Source organism: Scomber japonicus, chromosome 9, assembly GCF_027409825.1.
Source record: "Scomber japonicus isolate fScoJap1 chromosome 9, fScoJap1.pri, whole genome shotgun sequence".
Lineage (NCBI taxonomy): Eukaryota > Metazoa > Chordata > Actinopteri > Scombriformes > Scombridae > Scomber > Scomber japonicus.
Genome location: NC_070586.1, coordinates 1976509 through 1998807, shown reverse-complemented (window position 1 = coordinate 1998807; position 22299 = coordinate 1976509). Strand labels below are relative to the sequence as shown.

Here is a 22299-nt window from a genome sequence, read left to right as displayed (position 1 = left end):
TAAGCTTCCTAGCTAGCGCTGCATGTACGTAGCTGCTAGGCTAAATAGTAAACTTCACTGTTAGAGTTTGATTTGATTTCCAACATTTGTACAGAGCTGACCATGCTCCTCTGATACTGATGATTCTGGACAGGAAACACTTATTTTCATGCTTCGTCTTTCACTTTAGTTTCCTTTCATTCATTCAGAACATCTTCATCAGTAAGGACTTCACCTTCCTCGGTCAGGACTTCACCTTCCTCGGTCAGGACTTCACCTTCCTCGGTCAGGACTTCACCTTCCTCGGTCAGGACTTCACCTTCCTCGGTCAGGACTTCACCTTCCTCGGTCAGGACTTCACCTTCATAATTAAGGACTTCACCTTCATCAGTAAGGACTTCATCTTCATCAGTAAGGACTTCATCTTCCTCAGTGTGACATGTAGCATCAGATCATCATTCAGCTCACTGTGTTCAGCAGCAGTTATGTTTCTGTAAACCTGACAGCGTTTCTGTTTTATTTATAGAAGCATCACATTGTTGGCTCTCGCAGCATCATTCAGATTCTTTTATTGTGTTTTTATTTGTATTTATTTAGTGGTCTTATGTGTGAAGGACTCTGGACCAATGATATTGTGTTTAAAGTGATATAAATAAGTTGAAGTTGATGCATCAGCAGCTTCACCATCGCTGGCTACAACACCAGCAGCATTTCAGAGTAAAAGTCAAATGTTGAGCTGCATGTATTCTGCTGTCATTTCACTGATTACGTTATTTTATGATGTCATTATGACTATGACAACATGATGTAGATGACAGGTGATGTGATCTACAGGCTGACTGTGTAGTTATTCTATCATATTTACTATATGATTTTAGAAGCCCCTTTTCTTCTGAAGATGAATTCATTGACCTGTTTTATTCATCCTTTAACAGGGTCTACAGATATATCAAATGAAGGAGCACGTTGATCTTCACACTCAGGTTATTTATTAATGATGTCATGTACTCAGCAGACATGTGAGGTCATTATCAGCTCCTCTTCAACATCTAGACTGTTGGTCATCTACAGCATCCTGATGGCTCTTCAATAAATGACAGATGAAAGGTGTGTAAAGCTAACAGCTATGGTAAGCTCTGCATATAACTGGTGGTTGGTGCTTCATGTTTAGTCTCACCATTCTTTAGCTGCTCTCTAATCTCTGCTCACTGCTGAGCTCCTTGGAGCTTCCAATCATCTCTGACTTCAATCATCATTGTATGTTACTGCCTAGTTTAATAAGTACAAGTTAGTCCTGATCTCTAGCATTGCTGGCTATGGCCCATCATGCAACAGGGCAGACTGGACAAGTTCACATTGGTAGCTGTTCAACTCATCATGCCCGTTAGCATCGCTGCTGCTAATGGAGCTCTGGTTTTATTATATCGGCTTATGATTGACATGTTTATTATTCTTAGTGTGCAATAAAGAAACCTGTCATGCTCATTATTTAGTTTCATCTCTTAGATTATTATTATTATTCAAGATAATCCTGAAAATTATGAACCAAACAGTGAAGGATGTGAATTAAATAAAAAGAAAACAATCTACCAAAGTTACAGTCAGTGAACTCACAGCAGAGTCTTCAGTTTACAGTTTGGACTCTCCTGTACAGCAGACAGAAGCTTCTCTGATGAATCAGACAGTTTGTTGAGTCTCAGGTGCAGCTCTGTCAGATGAGGGTTGGACTTCACAGCTGAGGTCACAACTTCACAGTGAGTGTCTGAGAGACTAACGGCAGTAAGTCTGTAATGACACAAATATTACAACATGTTATCATGAAGTGGCTCAAGGTTCAGACTAACAAGGAGAACACATGTTTGAATGTCAAAAACTAAAATAATGTATTAAAGTAAGTTATTAACAAACTAAATGTAAACTCCATGTGTAATGTGTAGAATCAGTAGAGTAGGGAAGTGCATGGATGAGGGGAAATGTGTGCTAGACAATAACAAACACATGAAGCAAAGAAAGAAAAGAGATGTTGCTGGTGGAAGAGAGAGGGAGACACTGAGCAGGCCAGCTTTGATAAGGTGATCCAGCCCAAAGCCCAGCTGATGCTTCAGCCTGATGACTCTTATTATTATTATTATTATTATCATCATTGTGAGTTTGATTCATTTTATTCCTTTTATATAAAACAACAGTTGAGAGATAAACAGGAAACAAGAGGAGAGAGATCAGTGGAAGCTGCAGTTATACTGGAAGCATCTTAACCAGTAAGCTACCAGAACACTCCCAGTTCAGCTGATGCTGTCTCACTGTGCTTGAATGAAACAATCATTCTCATCACTCTCTCTCAGACCAGAGGGGTATTGCACAAAAGTAGAATAAAGAAATCCAGGATAACTGAGCAAGCGCAGCTTGATCTAGTCTGACCGGCGCATCTTGGCTTATTCGGTTGCACGTTTGCTGAGCCAGGATGAAAAGGCGCGGCTATGTCAAGCCAGGTGTAGATAGTTGGGATAAGTGCGTGTTTACAGCATTCTCAAATAGACCCATGGCATCGATCACAGAATCACAGATTGGAAAATGGAAAGGTGTCGCACGTCATTCTTCACGACCGCTGAAAAACAGCTCCTGATGGAGTTTCATGATGAGGTTAAAGAAATTATAAGAAAAAAGGCAACACAAGCACAAAGCACTGTAATCAAGGAAAGGGAGAAAGCCTGGCAGATAATCGCGGACCGGCTCAATGCGTAAGTAGTCCAATTAATATACAATTAATGTGTTAAGTATAGCTTGGTGGGTACGCCCCATGTGTTGAAGCTACAGTTCTCGCTGCAGGGGACCCCGGTTCAAATCCCGCACCAAGCACTCCTATCCTGCATGTCATTCCCCCTCTCTGTCTCCAGTTTTCCTGTCTCTCTCTACTAACCTGTACATCAAAGGCAAAAAGCCCAAAAATATACTTAAAAAGTTACTGTCCAAGCCCACTAATCAACAGTTTTGATTTAAATTAAATTAAACACTTTGATTTAAATGTGACAAGTAAAAGTGCATGCTACTCAGGAAATATAATTAAGTGCAAACTATTATTATAATTAGGTGTAGGGCAGGGGGAAGGTACATCTGCAGCTGCTGGATGCACTTCTGCAGATGAGGAGACAGTGTTGCTGGACTCCAGGCTTGAGGTATCATGTCTTGCTCATTTAGCCCATAATGGATATGAAGTCAGTGATTTGGTGCTAATAGAAAATAACATGTGTAACAGGACCCAGATGCTGCTCAGCCTCAGAAGCAGCCAAGTAACATTGTGAGTATCGGCTAGTAAATAGTACAAAGTAAATCTACTGTACATTATACACAATAATGATACCACATGAATGACTATAAAATGACTGTTGCAATTAAACAGTCAACAGACTTTAATGAAACGACAATATAGTCTATCTGTAATATTTTAATGCAGGATAATTAAAATGATGCAACATATTTAGAAAGACCATGGAAATGCTGTAAAACACATTAATTTGTCACATGATTGACAGAACTGCCAGATGAATCCCTGAGAATAATCTTAGCCTGGTTGTTAGCCTGGTCTGGAGCAGGCTAGCTGCAGAGAATAAATCACCATAGTAACTGGGCCGGGATAAATTTAACCTGCTTTCATGCAACCGACTTGAGGCCAAATTCAGCCAGGATAACTAACATATCCCGGCTTAATCCCTTATCATGGTTTCGTGCAATACCCCTCTGCACACTTTAATCTTTGTTTAGCTTTAATCTTGCAGATGAAGGAGAGAACATGGAGTTACATTGAGGCGTCCATAATGTGCACAGTGTGTGTGTGTATGTGTGTGTGTGTGTGATCTGATCCCATGTCTGTCTCCACTAAGTTAACATGAGGACATCTTGATTAGAAAACCACTTTTACTGTCCACTATGTTTAATGTGACTGCAGGATATTTAGACTCAGTTCAGCTCAGTGAACAGTTCCAGTTGAGAAAGATCATCTCTCTTTGCTACCTGCTGCTGTCAGGTTCACATCCATAAGCAGCTACATTTACTGACTGTTCACAAACACTAATGAAACTAATAATCAAAGATGATTCAGATCTTATTTTAAAGCCTGCTGAGTAAAATCAGGTATTACCTGTATGTCTGATTATATATCATGTAATAATAACTTTACTGCTTTCACTGATAACTGTAAAATACTGATATATGTTGTGATAAAATGCTGCTGTAATAAAACCTCAACCATAACCTCTAAAGTCCTTCATGTGTTTCACCAGGTTTGAATGAATCCTCCAACACACAAAGGAAGAGAAAGAGAAGAAAACACTGTCAAATCCAATAATGACTAGAAATAAATAGAATAACTGTTCATTAACTTAACAGCTATAAACATCAACATTATTTAAACTCACAACATTTAAACAGCTCAACAACATCTGAGACTAAATATAACTGACATGTTATTTCGGATATAAACAAGTAGAGCACTATTTTAACTATAATAAAACATTTATATTATTTATATTTGAAGAACTAAACTACTAATCTACACTGATTTATAATGTTAATCACATCTGGACTTACACAGCCTTTCTGCAGTTCCTCACAGCTGGGATCAGTCTCCGGCGTCCCTCCTCGGATGTGTTGTACTTCTGCAGGTCCAACTCATCCAGAGGCTCCTCTGACATCTGCAGCATGTAGGCCAGAGCTGAGCAGTGGATCTCAGAGAGTTCCTTCTCTGATCTGTTCTCTGACTTCAGGAACTCTTGGATCTCCTGATGTACTGAGCGGTCCTTCATCTCCATCAGACAGTGGAAGATGTTGATGCTTCTGTCAGGAGAGATATCACCACTGTTCATATTCTGCAGGTTGTAGATGACTGCCTGGATGGTTTCTGGACTGTTGTCTGTCTGACCCAGCAGGCCTCCTAAGAGACTCTGGTTGGACTCCAGAGAGAGGCCATGAAGGAAGCGGACAAACAGGTCTAGGTGGCCATTTTCACTTCTGAGAGATTTCTCCATGGCTCTCTTCAGGAAGTCATCCAGAGATGAGTAACTGTCTCTTCCCAGGAAGTCCTTCAGTACCTCTGTCTTCCTTCTGGTGTAACAGTGGTACATGTAGACTGCAGCCAGAAACTCCTGAACGCTCAGATGAACAAAGCTGTAGACTGGTTTCTGGAAGATCACACTCTCTCTTTTGAAGATCTCTGTACAAACTCCTGATAACACCGAGGCCTCTGTGACATCAAGACCACACTGCTCCAGGTCTTCTTGGTAGAACATGATGTTTCCTTTCTCCAGTTGTTCAAACGCCAGCCTCCCCAGCTTCAGAAGAAGGTTCCTGTCAGCCTCCGTCATCTCCTGTGGACTCGTCTCATGTCCCTCATCATACTTGTTCTTCTTCCTCTTTGTCTGAACCAGCAGGAAGTGTGAGTACATGTCAGTCAGGGTCTTGGGCAGCTCTCCTCTCTGGTCTGTAGTCAACATGTGGTCCAGAACTGTAGCAGTGATCCAGCAGAAGACTGGGATGTGACACATGATGTGGAGGCTCCTGGATGTCTTGATGTGTGAGATGATTTTGCTGGACTGCTCTTCATCACTGAATCTCCTCCTGAAGTACTCCTCCTTCTGGGGGTCAGTGAAGCCTCGTACTTCTGTTACCCTGTCCACACATGAAGGAGGGATCTGATTGGCTGCCGCAGGTCGGGAAGTTATCCAGACGAGAGCCGAGGGAAGCAGCTTCCCCTTGATGAGGCTTGTCAGCAGCGCGCTGACTGATGACTTCTGTGTGACATCAGACACGACCTCACGGTTGTTGAAATCCAGTGAAAGTCTGCTTTCATCCAGGCCGTCAAAGATGAACAGAACTTTACAGCCAGCGAGCTTCTCTGCTGTGAGCTTCTGTAATGTTGGATAGAAAACACGGATCAGCATGAGCAGACTGTACTGCTCATCTTTGATCAAGTTCAGCGACCTGAACGAGAACAGAATCAGCAGACTGATATCTTGGTTGTTGGAGCGCTGTGCCCAGTCCAGAGTGAACTTCAGCACTGAGAAGGTTTTTCCAACGCCAGCGACGCCGTTCATCAGAACCACTCTGACTCTGTGTAAGACTTCACAGATGTCCTGATCCTTGGTTGGAGTGTCATGGAGGGTCTTCATCTTGGAAGCTGTTTCAAGCTGCCTCACCTCATGTTGGGTATTAACCTCTTCAGTTTCCTGTTGGTCAGGTAAGACTTTAAAGATGTCCTGACACTTGATTGGAGCGTCATGGAGGGTCTTCTTCTTGGAAGCTGTTTCAAGCTGCCTCACCTCATGTTGGGTATTAACCTCTTCACTCTGTCCCTCTGTGATGTGGACCTCAGTGAAGATGCTGATGAGGAAGGTTTTAGTTCCTGCTTCATCAGTTCCTTGAGTCACACATTCACATGTGCTGCTCAGACTGATCTGATGTTCATCTAAAACCTCCTGCAGACCACTTTCTGCTGAAAGAGAAGAAAAAAGGAAGTATGAAACAGAAATCAGTGTGACTGTTAATGTTCAGTAGGATAGAGGAGGTAGATTCCTGTTTTCAGAGATGATGACATCAGCAGACAGATCTTCAGTCTTACTTTGTACAGTGCTGGTCTGACTGTCTGTCTGCAGTCCAGCTCTGGTTCTGGATCTTTTTCCACACTGGGGACAGGAGGAATCTCCTGATGAAGCAGACTGGTCCCAGTATGAGGTGATGCACTGTCTGCAGAACCAGTATCTACAGCTGGTAGAGACTGGATCCTTCAGGACGTCCTGACACAAAGAACAGCAGGACAGCTGCTCCTCCACAGAAACAGCCCTCCTCTTCCTCTCTCTGTGGACATGAACACATTATTTATGTCACATGACATTAGTGGAGGCCAACCAGCTCACAAGAATGTGCCAGCAAAGACAGAGAAGAAGAAGAAGACTGTAAGCTAGTAAACATGTAAACAATGCAGGATTTAAAATAGATGTTTGATGAGGAGGGAAGTGGATTCAACACATTAGTTAGACCACAAGGAGACACACAATGTGTTTTGGTAAGTAAGTCAATGTGAACATGACTTTAGTCTGTTAGAAAACTCCACAGGCTCCTTTAAGCTACTCTGATCCATTAAAAGTCAGGAACAATAAGCAGGAGGAAACTGAGCCAAACAGAAAAGTCCACTAGTGAAAAATAACAGACTGCTGATCTTTGTGTTGTGCTGCTGAACAGAGAGCTCTGCTAAATATCTTCATAATGCATCTTTTCATGAGTGTTTCTCTCTCTCTGTTTCTGCTATAGTCTCTCTCCCTCTGTGTGAGTGTGACGTTAAACATCAGACTCAGTTTCCTCTGCTGCAGTGGTCAGTCTGCAGTGATAAATCAGCTGCAGCAGGCTGTTTCTATACATTTACATGACCTCCTCCCATATTTAGTGTCTTTGAACAGGAACATGGTAAGACACAGTCTGTATTACATGAGACCAAACATTGTACCTGCTGCTGCAGTCCTTTAGTAAATAAGGACAGACACAGTTTGACTTGTTAGTAAATCCTTAGTAAATATCACCCTGGGTTACCTGCTGCTACTTTACATTTATTGACTGGAAAATCAAACAGCAATAGCAGCCCTGTCTCTGTCTCTGGTTAACATGAACATGAAGATCTGTTGGAGATTACAGCTGAATGGAAGCTACTTCATTATTTCTTTCCTTCATATCTACACTACAACCTTCATGAAAGTATCTCACTGAATCATCTTCAGCTCAGTTTACAGTAGAAACAGTCTCTTACTTTGTGTCTGAGGGTCCAGGTTCATTACTGAAGTTTATTGGACGATTATTAGACCGGTCACTCTTCATAGACAGACAGCTGGATATTACAGACTCTGCTCCGTCCTCCTCTTCCTCCTCTTTCTTCATCTTCTGGAGTCTGAGAGGTAAACCAGTAACACTGGAGACACACACACATACACAGTATAATAAACCCAGTCCTGCCTCTCAACTTAGTAGCTTCTTATTAGTTTACATGACTTTAACTACAACCATGTGTGTTTTCTAGTCATCACAAAGAGAAACTTTGACTCTGGTTTAAATCCAACAAACAGACTTCAGATAAACATGTGTGTGCTTCTTAACTGTGACTTCTCTCTATTTAGAGCTCAGCAGTGTGTCACGTGACATCGCTGTGAGGACGCACAAACCAGGAAAACAACAACAGGAAACAACATTTAACACCTCAAACTCTGTCATTTCACATTCAATCAACTAAACAATGAATGTGATCAATAATCATCAGATTGATCAATAATGACAGTAATCATTATTTACAGTCCTGATATTAACACTCACCTGCCTCACACTGTTTTCCTGCTTCTGCTCTGATGTCTGAAATGGAGTCAGTCTGTCTTATTTTACACATATTTTAGGATAAATATCTCACACTGCGCTGTGACTAGGGCTGGGGCGACGCGTCGACGTCATCGATTACGTTGACGCAAAAACTGTGCGTCGATGCGTCGTTTGAAAACAAAAGATGGCGGCAGCGAGTAGCGGTCTTTTTCCAGTCTATGGTAGTGGTAGAGGCAGCAGCAACACCAGTGAGTCAGTTGACTCTGATCAATGTAAAAAACGAACTCGTAATTCTGTACCTGCCACATCAACGCCATCTGAAAGGCTTTTTTTCAGTTGCTGGAAACATTGTCACCAAACAAAGGGCAAGCCTGACTGCTGAGCGTGTTGAAATGCTAACATTCCTCCACTCTAATGCATGACTACATCATGTCTTGGATTAAACACACACACAGACACACACATAGACACACACTACACACACATAGACACACACTACACACCGTACTCTAGAGTGAAAAGGCAGAGTGTATGTTCCTGTGAATGAAGAGCAGTTTATCCTCTTAACGCACGCTGTTCCTCTAACGGGACGGGACGGATGTTAGGAGGTAGCGACACGTTCTTCTGAATGTTTTATACACCAACCCTTAAACATATATATTCATGCCGTACATTGTTAGAAAGCTTAGATTCTCCTGATTCATTCAAGACCACTCACGACTTATATGGTTGCTCACAGCCGTAATAGTATTAGCGATTAGCTCGGCTAGCCACTCAGCTAAAGTAAGCTAACAGCTATAATGCTACATACCTTCAAAGTCTTCCCTTTAATCCACAACGATCATCTTATGACTCAGCACTTTCTGTACAGCTCGCCAAGTATCCATTCTTGTGAAATATGAAATCCGTTTCCTTCTAACCGGAATACTTTCCTCAATATGTCAACATGTATTTAGTCCAACACGTAATGTAATAACACAAATAACAAACCATATACGGTCCGTTTACGTCATTTCCTGACCTGCACGTGCATCTCAGAGTACACGTCACTAGATGTTTACGACCGTTATCCTCTCCTGCTTCTGACGTCACCACACACCAGCCAATCGGTGCTTAGGATTAGACAGTACATGTCTCCAAAGCCAATGAGAACATGTGACCGAAGACAACGACAACGTGGCTTTGATTGACAGCTTTTCCAGCCTATGGAAATATTCGGTGAAATGACGTCGATAGTCTGAGGTTTCCAACGGTGTATGACACTACTAAGCTATCAGTTTGGCGGGGTTCTTATATACAGTCTGTGGTTACAAGAAACACATTCAAGTGAGTCAGATGTAAAGTTCTGGAAAGGGCAGTGGGGGAATAAGATTTACTGTAGTCATGGTACTAACCACTCTGCCAGAGTCTCTATTTTGTTGCATAGATTTAAAGGGGAAATCTCAGAGGTGATGTCTTCACATGATGGTAGATGGATTATCATAATTTTTAAGCATGATAATTTAAATTTTTATAGTATGTAATATTTATGGCCATAACTCTCATCCATCCAATAAGATACTATTTAGTCAGATAACCTCCAAAATAAATGAACTATTACACAAATACCCTAACTCTTATGTTATCTTAGGTGGTGACTTCAATGAGTGTCTTGATGATGCAATAGATAGATTCCCTCCGAAATTGTGTCAATCTCCTATAAACAGCAATATTGTTTCAAAACTTTGCTCAGATCTCTCCCTGACAGATGCATGGCGTTTTTTTAACCCAGATATACAGGATTTTACATGGTCTAAGAGCAACCTTTCATCTAGATCCAGAATTTACCTTTTTTTAGTTTCTTTCTCTGCTCTTCAGCATGTCAAAGAGGTTTCTCATTCTTTTGCTTCATTGTCAGATCACAAGAAAATCACACTGAAATTAGGGAGCTCACAGAATATAACAAAATTAAGAGGATACTGGAAATTTAATGACGCCCTTCTTAAAGACAAGTGCTTTAATGACAATATAAAAAGTCTAACTAATGACATTTTTTAATGAAACTGTGGTCAACCAACATACTCAAAAATGGGAGTATTTCAAATTTATGACAAGAAGTATTGCCATTAAGAGAGGTAAAGAGTTAAAAGCCCTTAAAAATAAAACAGAAACTGAATTACTAAACAGGATTGGTCTCCTCTTATCTAAATCCAACTTATCTTCTGAAGAGGAGTTAGAAGTAAAAGAGATACAGTTAAAAATAGATCAGATTTATATTGAGTTAGCCAAGGGTGCATTTGTGAGATCAAGAGCCAAGTGGCTGGAAGAGGGGGAAACGAACTCCAGCTATTTTTTTTGCTTTGGAGAAAAGAAATGGTCAAAGAAAGTCACTAAGCATGCTTAATATCAATGGTAGTAAATGTACAGATCAAAAACTAATATCCGATTCTGTTTTTTCCTTTTACAGCAATTTGTACAAATCAGAATTCAACAACCCCTATTGTGAAATGTTAATTAGTAAGATTAAAAAGCATATAGTCACAGTTGATGAGAATTTTAAAAATACTTGTGACTCTAAGCTGACCAAAGAGGAAATCAAAACTGCTCTTTTCTCAATGAAAAAAGGTAAATCCCCAGGAGTAGATGGGCTTTCAGTAGAATTTTATGTTCATTTTTGGGACATCATTCAGGAACCTTTATTTTGCATGTACGGTGAATGTGTTGGTCAGGGAGAGATGAGTACAACTATGAAACAGGGCGTAATATCACTAATTCCAAAAGCAGATAAAGATAACTTATTGATAGAAAACTGGCGACCTATTACTCTCCTTACTATTGATTACAAAATTCTGGCATCAGTTTATGCAACTAGATTAAAAAAAACACCTATGGTCATGAGCTTTGGGTAGTGACCGAAAGAACAAGATCGCGGGTACAAGCGGCCGAAATGAGCTTCCTCCGTAGGCTGGCTGGGCTCTCCCTTAGAGATAGGGTGAGAAGCTCAGTTATCCGGAGGGAGCTCGGAGTAGACCCGCTGCTCCTCCACGTCGAGAGGAGCCAGATGAGGTGGTTCGGGCATCTAGTTAGGATGCCTCCCGGACGCCTCCCTGGTGAGGTGTTCAGGGCCCGTCCCACCGGTAGGAGACCCCGGGGAAGACCCAGGACACGCTGGAGAGACTATGTCTCTCGGCTGGCCTGGGAACGCCTCGGGGTCCCCCTGGAAGAGCTGGACGAAGTGGCTGGGGAGAGGGAAGTCTGGGCTTCCCTGCTTAGGCTGCTGCCCCCGCGACCCGACCCCGGATAAGCGGCAAGAAGATGGATGGATGGATGGATTAAAAACAGGTCTTCCTCACATTGTTGCTGAAACACAATCTGGTTTCATTAAAGACAGACACATAAGTAATAACATCAGACTTATTTTGGATCTATTGGATTATGCAGATTCAATACACTCAGAAGCGTTCATTCTTTTTTTAGACTTTTACAAAGCTTTTGATTCCATTGAACAGTTTCTTACAAAATGTCTTAAATTGTTTGGTTTTGGGAATGAATTTATAGATACTATGGAAATGTTTTATAAAGGAATTAATAGCTCAGTGATTATTAACCATAGTACCACTAATAGATTTGATATAAACCGTGGTGTTAGGCAAGGGTGTCCAATTTGACCTTTTCTTTTTATTTTAGTTGTTGAACTATTGTCATTAAACATAGTACACGACACAGACTTCAAGGGCATCTCCATATTTAATAGAGAAATAAGAATCTCTCAACTGGCAGATGATACAACTCTTTTCTTAAAAGACAAAGAACAGTTGGTCAGAGCTATTGATTTAGTTAAGCAGTTTTCATTGGCATCAGGCCTGAAACTTAATGTATCTAAATGTGAACTATTGCCCATACATCACTGTGATGATACTTTCATAGATAAAATCCCAGTAAAGACCTCGGTCAAGTATTTGGGCATTCATATAACAAAAAATTTAATAGAAAGGCAACATCTAAACTTTTCTGGTAGAATTAAAGGAACTAGAGATACGTTTAACCTTTGGCTTCAGAGGGACTTAACATTATATGGCAGAGTTCTTTTGTCAAAGGCTGAGGGTGTCTCTCATTTTGTTTATCCATATCTTTCTCTGTTTGTGAATGATGCCAATGCTAATGAAATTAACAAGCTCTTTCTGAACTTTGTCTGGAGAAATAAAACACCCAAACTTAAAAACGCAGTTCTATCCAACAGCGGAGCGGAAGGCGGTCTTGAAATGCTGAACTTCATTGATATTCTAAATACTTTTAAAATGAACTGGTTAAAAAGATGTTTGACACATCAAAATTCATTGTGGTTCTTCATCCCCAATCATATTTTTGGAAAAAATAGGGGCGTGTATTAAGAGGTTATATTTAGTTGGTTTAAAAAGAACACTGCTGCTGTTTATGTTTTATTTATTTTATATTGATAATATTTTCTTGATTCTTGCACAACAGTTTTATTTATTGAAAGTATTTTATTTCATTTTATTTTTTGTTAAATGCCACCTCTGGTGTCAGATTGCACTATTGTTTTCATTACTGGAATTTTATTTTGGAATTTCTTATTCTATTGGACCTCCATTTTATTTCCAATGTAACACTTTTTAATTGTATTTAACATCCTTTTATTTTGCTGTGTGTTGCTTCTATATCCTGTTTTAATGCATCACGTTTTATGTGAAGCACGCTGAAGTGACTTGTTGAAATATTGTGTTTTCCTCCTTGGATCACATCAGTCCAGTTCTCAGATCTTTACACTGACTTCCTGTCTGTCAAAGAATAGACTTTAAAATACTGATGTTGCTTTATAAAGCACTGAATGGCTTATGGCTCTGATGACTGAATGGACTTTCACCTTTACTGCCTACCTGTCTGCTCACAGGTGATCAGATCCACCTCAAATTACTCACAAAAGCCTCAAGTCTTTGGAGAACTTTACGCCCCCATGAAAATGTCAAATTTAAAGCCTCTTCCTCCAGATTGACATAATATAATAATATTCATAGGACACATATATCATGTCTAGATGCACAAACATGTCTCTTGGAGCCGTACTCTAACTCCAACAGGACTTTTTGTTTAATGAACACTTCCTACATTTTAAACTGGATCGTCTCCAAACTCAGTGTCAACTTTAGACCTTTGACATGAAAACTTATCAACAGCCAAAGTCTGCATCAAGCGCACCGCCAACCTTTGATGATTCAGCATGTAACTGGACATCGATGTAACTTTAACAGACATGTTCCAATCTATGGAAGCGAAAACAATTGGCTGTAATTGTTCTTTAAAGATCTTACTTATTTCAAACCTTTGGAATACATAATTAGATGTGATGATGTAGTGCTGTAGTTCATGTTTTTAATACTACAGAGAAAGAATGAGAAGTGTTCATGAGTTCATGACAAAGACTTCAACATTTTCTTATGAGTGATGGAAAGAAGATTTTACGTTCTTACCTCTGACCAGCAGATTTATGTCCATCGTTGAACTTCTTTGGTTCAAATATCGACCCCAGACTGAGTTCATCAGAGTCTGGTCTGTGCTGCTTCTTTGTTCTTCAACACAACACACACAGATGTTTGAGTATGAATAATGATGGTGGAGTGATGTGAGTGGAGAACAATGATGGACAGTTAGAGATCCTCATCTCACCTCTGAGCTTTGGTCTGGCTGTCATGTTCCCCACACAGAGAGCTTTTAGAGGGAGGGACTCCCTCCTCTCTGTCCTCACACTGATCCATAGCAGAGAAACACCTTCACACAAACACAACAACATGCTCATTCATTACAACCAGCTGCACATCACATAGGTCTGCACTGCTGTCTAACATCCTGTCATTATTCATTCCACCACCAGATGGAGCCATAGTAAGTCTTTACTCTAACCCTTTGTCCACTACAGAGCTCATATGCAGCAAGTTATAGTTCACTTGTGTTTAAAAACTGCTGACATGCATATATGTTGATCCAGCTGTGTGTCAGAAAGAAGAAAATACTCACCAGGGGAATTCAGATCCACATGTGGTCACAGAGTGGTTCTACCTTCACCTGTAGAGGAAACACAGAGAGAAGCTGCAGCTGATTCTCCTTCATCAGTCCTCCAAGACTCTCTGTGAGGACATGAACCAATCTGACAGATTTCACTGGAAACTCATGTTCATCTGTCCACAAACTAATGTCACTGTTGTCTGTCTGATGGAAACAGAACCCCAAATAACTGAACACACACTGAACAAATGTCTTTCACAGTTTTCACACCAACACTTCACACTATGTTATTAAAAATAAGGCTGAAACTTTTTATAAAACTATGATACAAACATTTTTGCAGGATCAGTCAAATCTGTTGTATTTGGAGGAGTGGTGGACTGTTTGATAACAGACATGATTTGATCTCTTTATGATTATCATCTATTATCCTGCATCCTGATGTTTGAAGAGACTAAATCCAACCGTGAATTCAAACAATACAATACAATAATGTTTTACAGCTGAATTCTGAGCATTCAAAGAATATACAACTATAGTTGTACTTGTTTCCTATAATATTTTATACAGTGTCTTGTAGTATTTTCTGTAATTTTTGTGGAGTTGAGGAAACATATCATCCATATCCTGGTTATGAGTATGATCCATGTAGAGAGTATGATTCTAACATGATGAGGTGAACAAATGACCTGCCAGCTAGTTTATTAAATATCAGCAGTTTCAGTTAATGATGGGACAGTGAGCCTTTAGTCTCAGTATCAGCTGTTTACTGCAGGGAGCAGTGAGCAGCTTTACATTGGACATCAGTGACTGACTTTAACAGCAGACTGGACGTCTGACATTAATATTAAATACTTCCTCCTCTTTGGTGTCTTCCAGCTGCTAAATAAACAGCTGGTCTTTGTCTAAAAACAATCCTGACTCTACATGTTACACTCAGAGCCATGACAGCTTCAAACAATCATTTACTGAATACACATAAAGACTCTGATGCTATAAAAATAAATATCACTGTAGATAAAAGTTATCAGTTATATTTATGATGTCAGTGTTGGACAATAAGGATGTAATATCAGAAGGTTATATGGTTGAATGATCAGAACTTTGAACCTTGATGTTAAACATTATCTACAGAGAAACATGAAGCATTGAGAGAATGAGAGTGTTGATGTAAAATGTGTGAAACTAAACAGTAAAATGCAGAGCTACAGTAGAAACATGTTGCTGCAGCTCTCAGCTGCTTCAATAACTGAATATCATCAATGAAAAGACGATTTCACTATTTCTGAAACTAAAACATTGTCAGAGATCTCTGACTGTAACATATTTATGACTTTTTATTACAGTTCATCAGTAAGCAGGCTGCATTGTGCTGGACTGTGGACAGTGAATGTCCCTCACTGACTGAGTGACACTGCTGATTAAAATGTGATGAAGGAGGAGACTCCATACTGTCACCTAACTTCTCTAACAAGGACAAGAAAAGCTTTTAGAAAAACTACCTGACACATCAGAGGGCAGTGAACCATTCATTCTCATTCACACACCGTTGGCGCAGCGATAGGAGCAATTTGGGGTTAACTGTAAAGTCACGACAGTAATGACCAAACACATGAGTCTGATCTATTGATGCACACAGTTCATCTTCATATTCATGTCAATCTTCACTGAACTAGAGGTCAGAGCTCCATATTACGATCCTCTGTATTCTTACTTCAAATAACCAGAGAAAATAATGTGATTAGACAATTAACAGGCCGTCATTAAGTCTCAACATGAACCACAGAATTAAACATCTGAAGAGGCTCAACTTCATCTTTTCTTATTTCTTCTGTAGTTTAGTTCATTCCATCAATGCATCAACAAATGATCATAAGTCATCAGTATAACTTCCATCTGTCTGTTATCAGATCATTTAAACATCTGCTGACACAAACATGATGAAACTGTTGCTTACGTTACCTTTAGATGCTGAAAATCATCTGAATCAAGCTGATGAGTGAAGGTGAAATGAATCAGCAGCTTCAAGCAGGAAACCAACCAGAAGAAGAACAAACATGGAACTGACAGCAGGAGCTTTTTAAGGTCTCAACTCTCTGTATTCATCTTTAACCTGAAGTCTTCTTTAAGGGAATCTGATCACAGAACAGCAGCTCTGAACTCTGGAACCAACAATCTGGAACAAGAGTCAAACATTAACAGACAGTATAAATCTTTATCAGCTGATCATAAAGTCTGATGTTTGTCACATGTGCAAAACAGGACAAATAAGTAGTTCTTTGTGTCTTCATTATTGTAACATGTGTGTCCTCCAGTCACTGTAGACAAACATCATGGTAAATGGACTGTACCTATATAGCTAGTTGTTATGACAAGTCACATTCACGACAGGAGCTAACACACAGAAACCTGCTTATCAGGAAGAAAATAACCATTCACACATTCATACACCGTTGGCATAGCAACGGGAGTAATTTGGGGTTAAGTGTCTTGTCCAAAATCACATGGACAGGTGGGTTGAACTCATGATGAGATGTGTGATGTCTTTTGATCACACAATGAGCTCTTGTTATGTTGTAAGGAGAACGTTTATGTTTTGTGATACTGAACGCAGCATTATGAAAATAATGTGATGTGATGCAAACTAACAGAGATCTGATCAGTGATTGAAACAGAGCATAGCATGAAGCACATTTACTGCCTACCTGTCTGCTCCTCCCTTATAAAGAATAATTGCAGGTCAGCAGTTAATAACAAAAACATCTAAAATTACTGTGAACTTTACAAATTAACTCACAGTTCAAAATGTAAACTGAGAATGAATCTGTGTGTTAGCCTCTTCACTGATTTTAACACTAAAGTAAGTTTTCCTGTGATAATAGATTAATTTCAAAAACTCTTCTTACTGTTCACAAAGAGACTAAACCAGATATTAACTAAACTAGAGACAAGATACTGAGTAGTAAACACATTTACTCAAGATCTGTTAGGGCAGTGAGTCACGCTACATCACTGTGAGGACACTGTGTTTCCTTTCTATCTCCAACCAGTCTGACCTCTGACCTTTGACCTCTGGCATCAACAAGGCATTTTCCTCTTTTTGGGAGCATCCTCTGTAAACCCTGAGATGGTTCTAGATCACGTTCACAGTCTCTTAAACCAACGTTCTTCTTCGTTCTGATGCTCAGTTTGAACTTCAGCAGCTCGTCTTCACCACGTCTACATGAATAAATGAGCTGAGTTGCTGCCGTGTGATTGGCTGGTTAGATATTTGAGTTAAGGAGCAGTTGAACAGGTGTACCTAATAAAGCAGGTGATGAGTGTTTAGTGGAGATTTTTACACAGTCATTCAACACTCACATAAAATGGTGGAAGGTAAATGTAGAGCACTGTGTAGTAAATACGGAGTGATTTCAGACACAGCTCCTGTTCTCTTGTGATGTAATATCCTATGGGAGTATTGTCACTGTGTACTTTATACTACACTTTATGTTACTGCGTTGTTTTTTACACATGAAGAAGAGTAAAGTGTCGTTCCTGATGTGTTTACAGCGCTGTGATGAAGAACCAGACGTAAACTCTGGGAGTCTTCAGCAGTCTGGATTAAATTAACCGGCTCTGTTTGGGATTAACTCAGGTTTACTGGAGTCACTTTTAAACCGGATAAATCACCACGGCAACTGATGCTGAACAGTCAACCTGCTCCAGACCACCGACCAATCAGATCACTGGAAAATAAAGAGTCATCATTCCTACAGGATCCCGACATGGACAAAAGTCCTGAGTTTACAATAAAGTGACGAGTAAAAGAGATAAATATGTTTTTATAGATCAGTAGAAACATTTTACTGTTTAAAGTTTCAGTCCAAATAACACGAGACACCTGAGTGATGATAATTAATGATGAATAAAAACCAAAGATTATCCAGACTGTACTAGTACTTTACTGTAGTACAGTTAGAGGTACTAGTACTTTACTGTAGTACAGTTAGAGGTACTAGTACTTTACTGTAGTACAGTTAGAGGTACTTGTACTTTACTGTAGTACGGTTAGAGGTATTAGTACTTTACTGTAGTACAGTTAGAGGTATTAGTACTTTACTGTAGTACAGTTAGAGGTGCTAGTACTTTACTGTAGTACAGTTAGAGGTATTAGTACTTTACTGTAGTACTGTTAGAGGTACTTATACTTTACTGTAGTACAGTTTGAGGTACTAGTACTTTACTGTAGTACAGTTAGAAGTACTTATACTTTACTGTAGTACTGTTAGAGGTACTAGTACTTTACTGTAGTACAGTTTGAGGTGCTAGTACTTTATTATAATACAGTTTGAGGTACTAGTACTTTACTGTAGTACAGTTAGAGGTACTAGTACTTTACTGAGTACAGTTTGAGGTACTAGTACTTTATTATAATACAGTTTGAGGTACTAGTACTTTACTGTAGAACAGTTAGAAGTACTAGTACTTTACTGCAGTACAGTTTGAGGTACTTGTACTTTACTGTAGTACAGTTAGAGGTACTAGTACTTTACTGCAGTACAGTTAGAGGTACTTGTACTTTACTGTAGTACAGTTAGAGGTACTAGTACTTTAATATAACAAGATTTTAAAATCCAACACATAGTTAAAGATGAAACCAGTCAGCAGTGTGTAGTCGGCTCACAGTTCAGATGTCTATGAGTTGTTAACAGCTCCACCAAATACTGATTCTTCCCTCTAAACTTCTCACATGCTTTCATTTCAATAAATGTTCAAATGATCCAATATTTCAGCAACAATCAAAGCTCTGCTGTTACATCTACCAGTAATAGTTCACTTACCAAATATTACTGTAAAGTCTTTATGAACTAAAACACATTGTTTGTAACCAGCTTCCAAAATATACTTTACCAGTAACTTTAACACTATATTAATCTTATTTTGTGTTTAACTGCACAAATAAAAGACTTTACTAAATATAAAGTGTGATATTGTGTGATATCAATGATGAGAGGCAGAGACTTTACCTTCAGTAGAGTTGTGTTTATTGCTGAAACTATCAGAGACACATGATAACATGGACAGGTTCTGTCTCTCATAGCTGAGCTCTACATACTCTGCATGCTGCTCTTCATCATTCCCTCATACCAGGGGGGTCAAACATGAGGCCCGTGGGCCAGAACCGGCCCGCCAAGGGGTGCAATCCGGCCCACTTTCCTTCCTGTGTTCTTTTCATTCCTTCCTTCCATCTGTCCTTCCTCCCTTTCTATCTTCCATCTGTCCCTCCTTCATTTCTTCCTTCTGTCCTTCCCTTATTACTTCCTTCCTTCCTTCCTTCCTTCTTTCCTTCCATCTTTTTAATAATCCGGCCCACATCAGATCAAATTGGTCTGTATGTGGCCCCTGAATGAAAATGAGTTTGACTCCTCTGCCTGATACCAATACCACTGGAGCCCTCTGCTGGCCCTGACCTGCAATCACATGCACACACTTCATAACACAAGAACACATTATAGAAACACATTTGGTCATTTACATTATGAAGAATATTAAATCACATTAATATAGTTCATTAATCTGAATGAGCAGCTATTAACTGTTTAATGACGGGAGCTAGCTAAACTCTACGAAGCTCCATTTCAATTCAAAACGTTTCTAACAGTTTTCTAGCTTAAACTCGGTCTGAAACACATCAGAGAGATTTAAAATGTCTTTAGTGATAAGTTGTGACACGTTGACACACATGACTAACCTGTTTTATAGAAGAAAAGCAGAGACAGGAGACGTTAGTGTTCATTCAGCAGGCTGTTCTCTGTCTGAGGAGACGAATTAGCTTGTTTTGGTGGATCCTCCCCCTGCTGGCGGAACAGAAGAACTACACTCTACAACATAAAGATTAAACCCATAATAACAAGAATATATGTTCATCTGGTTTTATTCACTAAAACATATTAAATAACATTTCCAACCTGACAATATTGACCATTTGTAGCTCTCACAACAACAACCACAAATACACTGAATTTCAATGTGATGGATTTTAAAAGTTATATTGTTTAAAATATTGCAAAACTAAAGACTTAAATTGGACTAAAAACTCAACTAACAGAAATACAGCAATAAAATAAACCAGTAAAACACACAAAAGGTTCAAATGTAGGATATACAGCATATAAATCAATCAATCAATCTTTATTTGTATAGCGCCAAATCACAACAGTTACTATAAAAATAAATAAGTGGTAGATCAGTGGATACAAATGAGTTTACACACTACAAAATAAAGCTTAAAAATAATATTAAGAATATATGTAAATCTGGCCTTTGTAATCAAAAACTAAACTTAACTAAACAAAAACAAAAAAACAGACATAAGATAGTATTTCCAGCCTAATAACTCAATTGAACCAGTCAATCAATCAATCAATCTTCATTTATATACAGTACACTAAAAACTCAACTAACAAAAATACAGCAAGAAAATAAACCAGAAAACACACAAAAGGTTCAAATGTAGGATATACAGCATATAAATCAATCAATCAATCTTTATTTAACTTCAGGTTTTAACTTTAAAGAGACCCAACATTCCCACATGAGCAACTATAAAACTAAAGAAGTGGTAGATCAGTGGATACAAATAAATTCACACTCTACAAAATTAAAGCTTAAAAATAATATTAAGAATATATGTAAATCTGACCAAAAACTAAACTAAACTAAACAAAAACAAACACAAAAACAGACATAAGATAGTATTTCCAGCCTAATAACTCAATTGAATCAATCAATCAATCTTTATTTATATACACCAAATCTAAACAAAAGTTGTCTTAAGGCATTTTTCACTACGTTAACACATACATTTGGAAGTGTGAAAGGAAAAATCATACATATACTGAATTTAAACCATTGTATCAGTTATTCAAATATTGAAATATGGAAAGAAAATAAACCAGAAAACACAAAGAAGATTCAAATGTAAGATGTACAGCATATAAAACTAAATAAGTGGTAGATCAGTGGATAAAAATTAGTTAGAAGTGATTTAAAGGAAGATAAAGACTTATCAAACAGGTTGATCCAGAGGCCTGACAGCAAAACCTAAAAATGGAAGTATACTCTACAAAATAAAGCTTAAAACCATAAATATATTTATAAAACTGGCATTTTTCACCAAAAAAACAAAAAAACAAGCAAAGCATAGACATGAGATAGCATTTCCAGCTCGATAACTCAATCAATCAATCAATCAATCTTTATTTATATGCACCAAATCAAAATTTAAGTTATCTGAAGGCACTTTTCAGATAGAGCAGGTCTAGGTTCTAGGTGAGCAACCAGCTGTGTTAACCGTACATTTGTAGGTGTGACAGCAAAAATCACACATATACTGAATTTAAACCATTGTATCAGTGTGATGGATCTTATCAAAAGTTATTAAAATATTGAAATCCAAGAAAATAAAGAAAATAAACCAGAAAATACAAGAAGATTAAACCGTAAGATGTACAGCATATAAAACTAAATAAGTGGTAGATCAGTGGATAAAATGAGTTAGAAGAAGTGATTTAAAGGAAGATAAAGACTTATCAAACAGGTTGATCCAGAGCCCTGACAGCAAAGACCAGGCTCCATATTTATCTGTGCTGATAATCAGCGCTAATTCATTTCCCTCCACTCAGTGTGAAGTTAGAGAAAAACTAATGGAGGCTTTATTTATTGAATGATTGATGTGTTTAAACTGCTGATGGCACAGATAGATTTCAAAGAGCTGTAAGGACACATAAGTCAACAGGAGGTTCAGCTGGAGATGAGTTGGACAGTGGAGAAGATACATTTCATGTTTTTAATCAAGTTGTGTCCGTATATTAAAGCTGGATACCTTTAATATTTACACACTGAGACTCTGAAAAGTCATCTGGAGCCTTTAAAAGTGATCAAATCTGTGTTTACTTATAGCTTAATGTAAATAATGTGTTAAATATCATA

General features: G+C 38.8%; 1 protein-coding gene and 1 long non-coding RNA gene across 2 annotated transcripts in view; both read right to left on the bottom strand.

The window, feature by feature from the left end:
• The window catches only part of LOC128364345 (NLR family CARD domain-containing protein 3-like), a 203815-nt gene that overhangs the window by 25433 nt on the left and 156083 nt on the right, over window positions 1-22299 (bottom strand). The gene's annotated exons all lie outside the window — the stretch shown is intronic.
• LOC128364366 (uncharacterized) lies at window positions 13854-16417 on the bottom strand. The gene is made up of 4 exons (XR_008321767.1): window positions 16288-16417; window positions 14338-14385; window positions 13990-14091; window positions 13854-13892 (listed from the first exon to the last, which is right to left on the bottom strand). It is a non-coding gene; the product is annotated as an uncharacterized LOC128364366 (long non-coding RNA).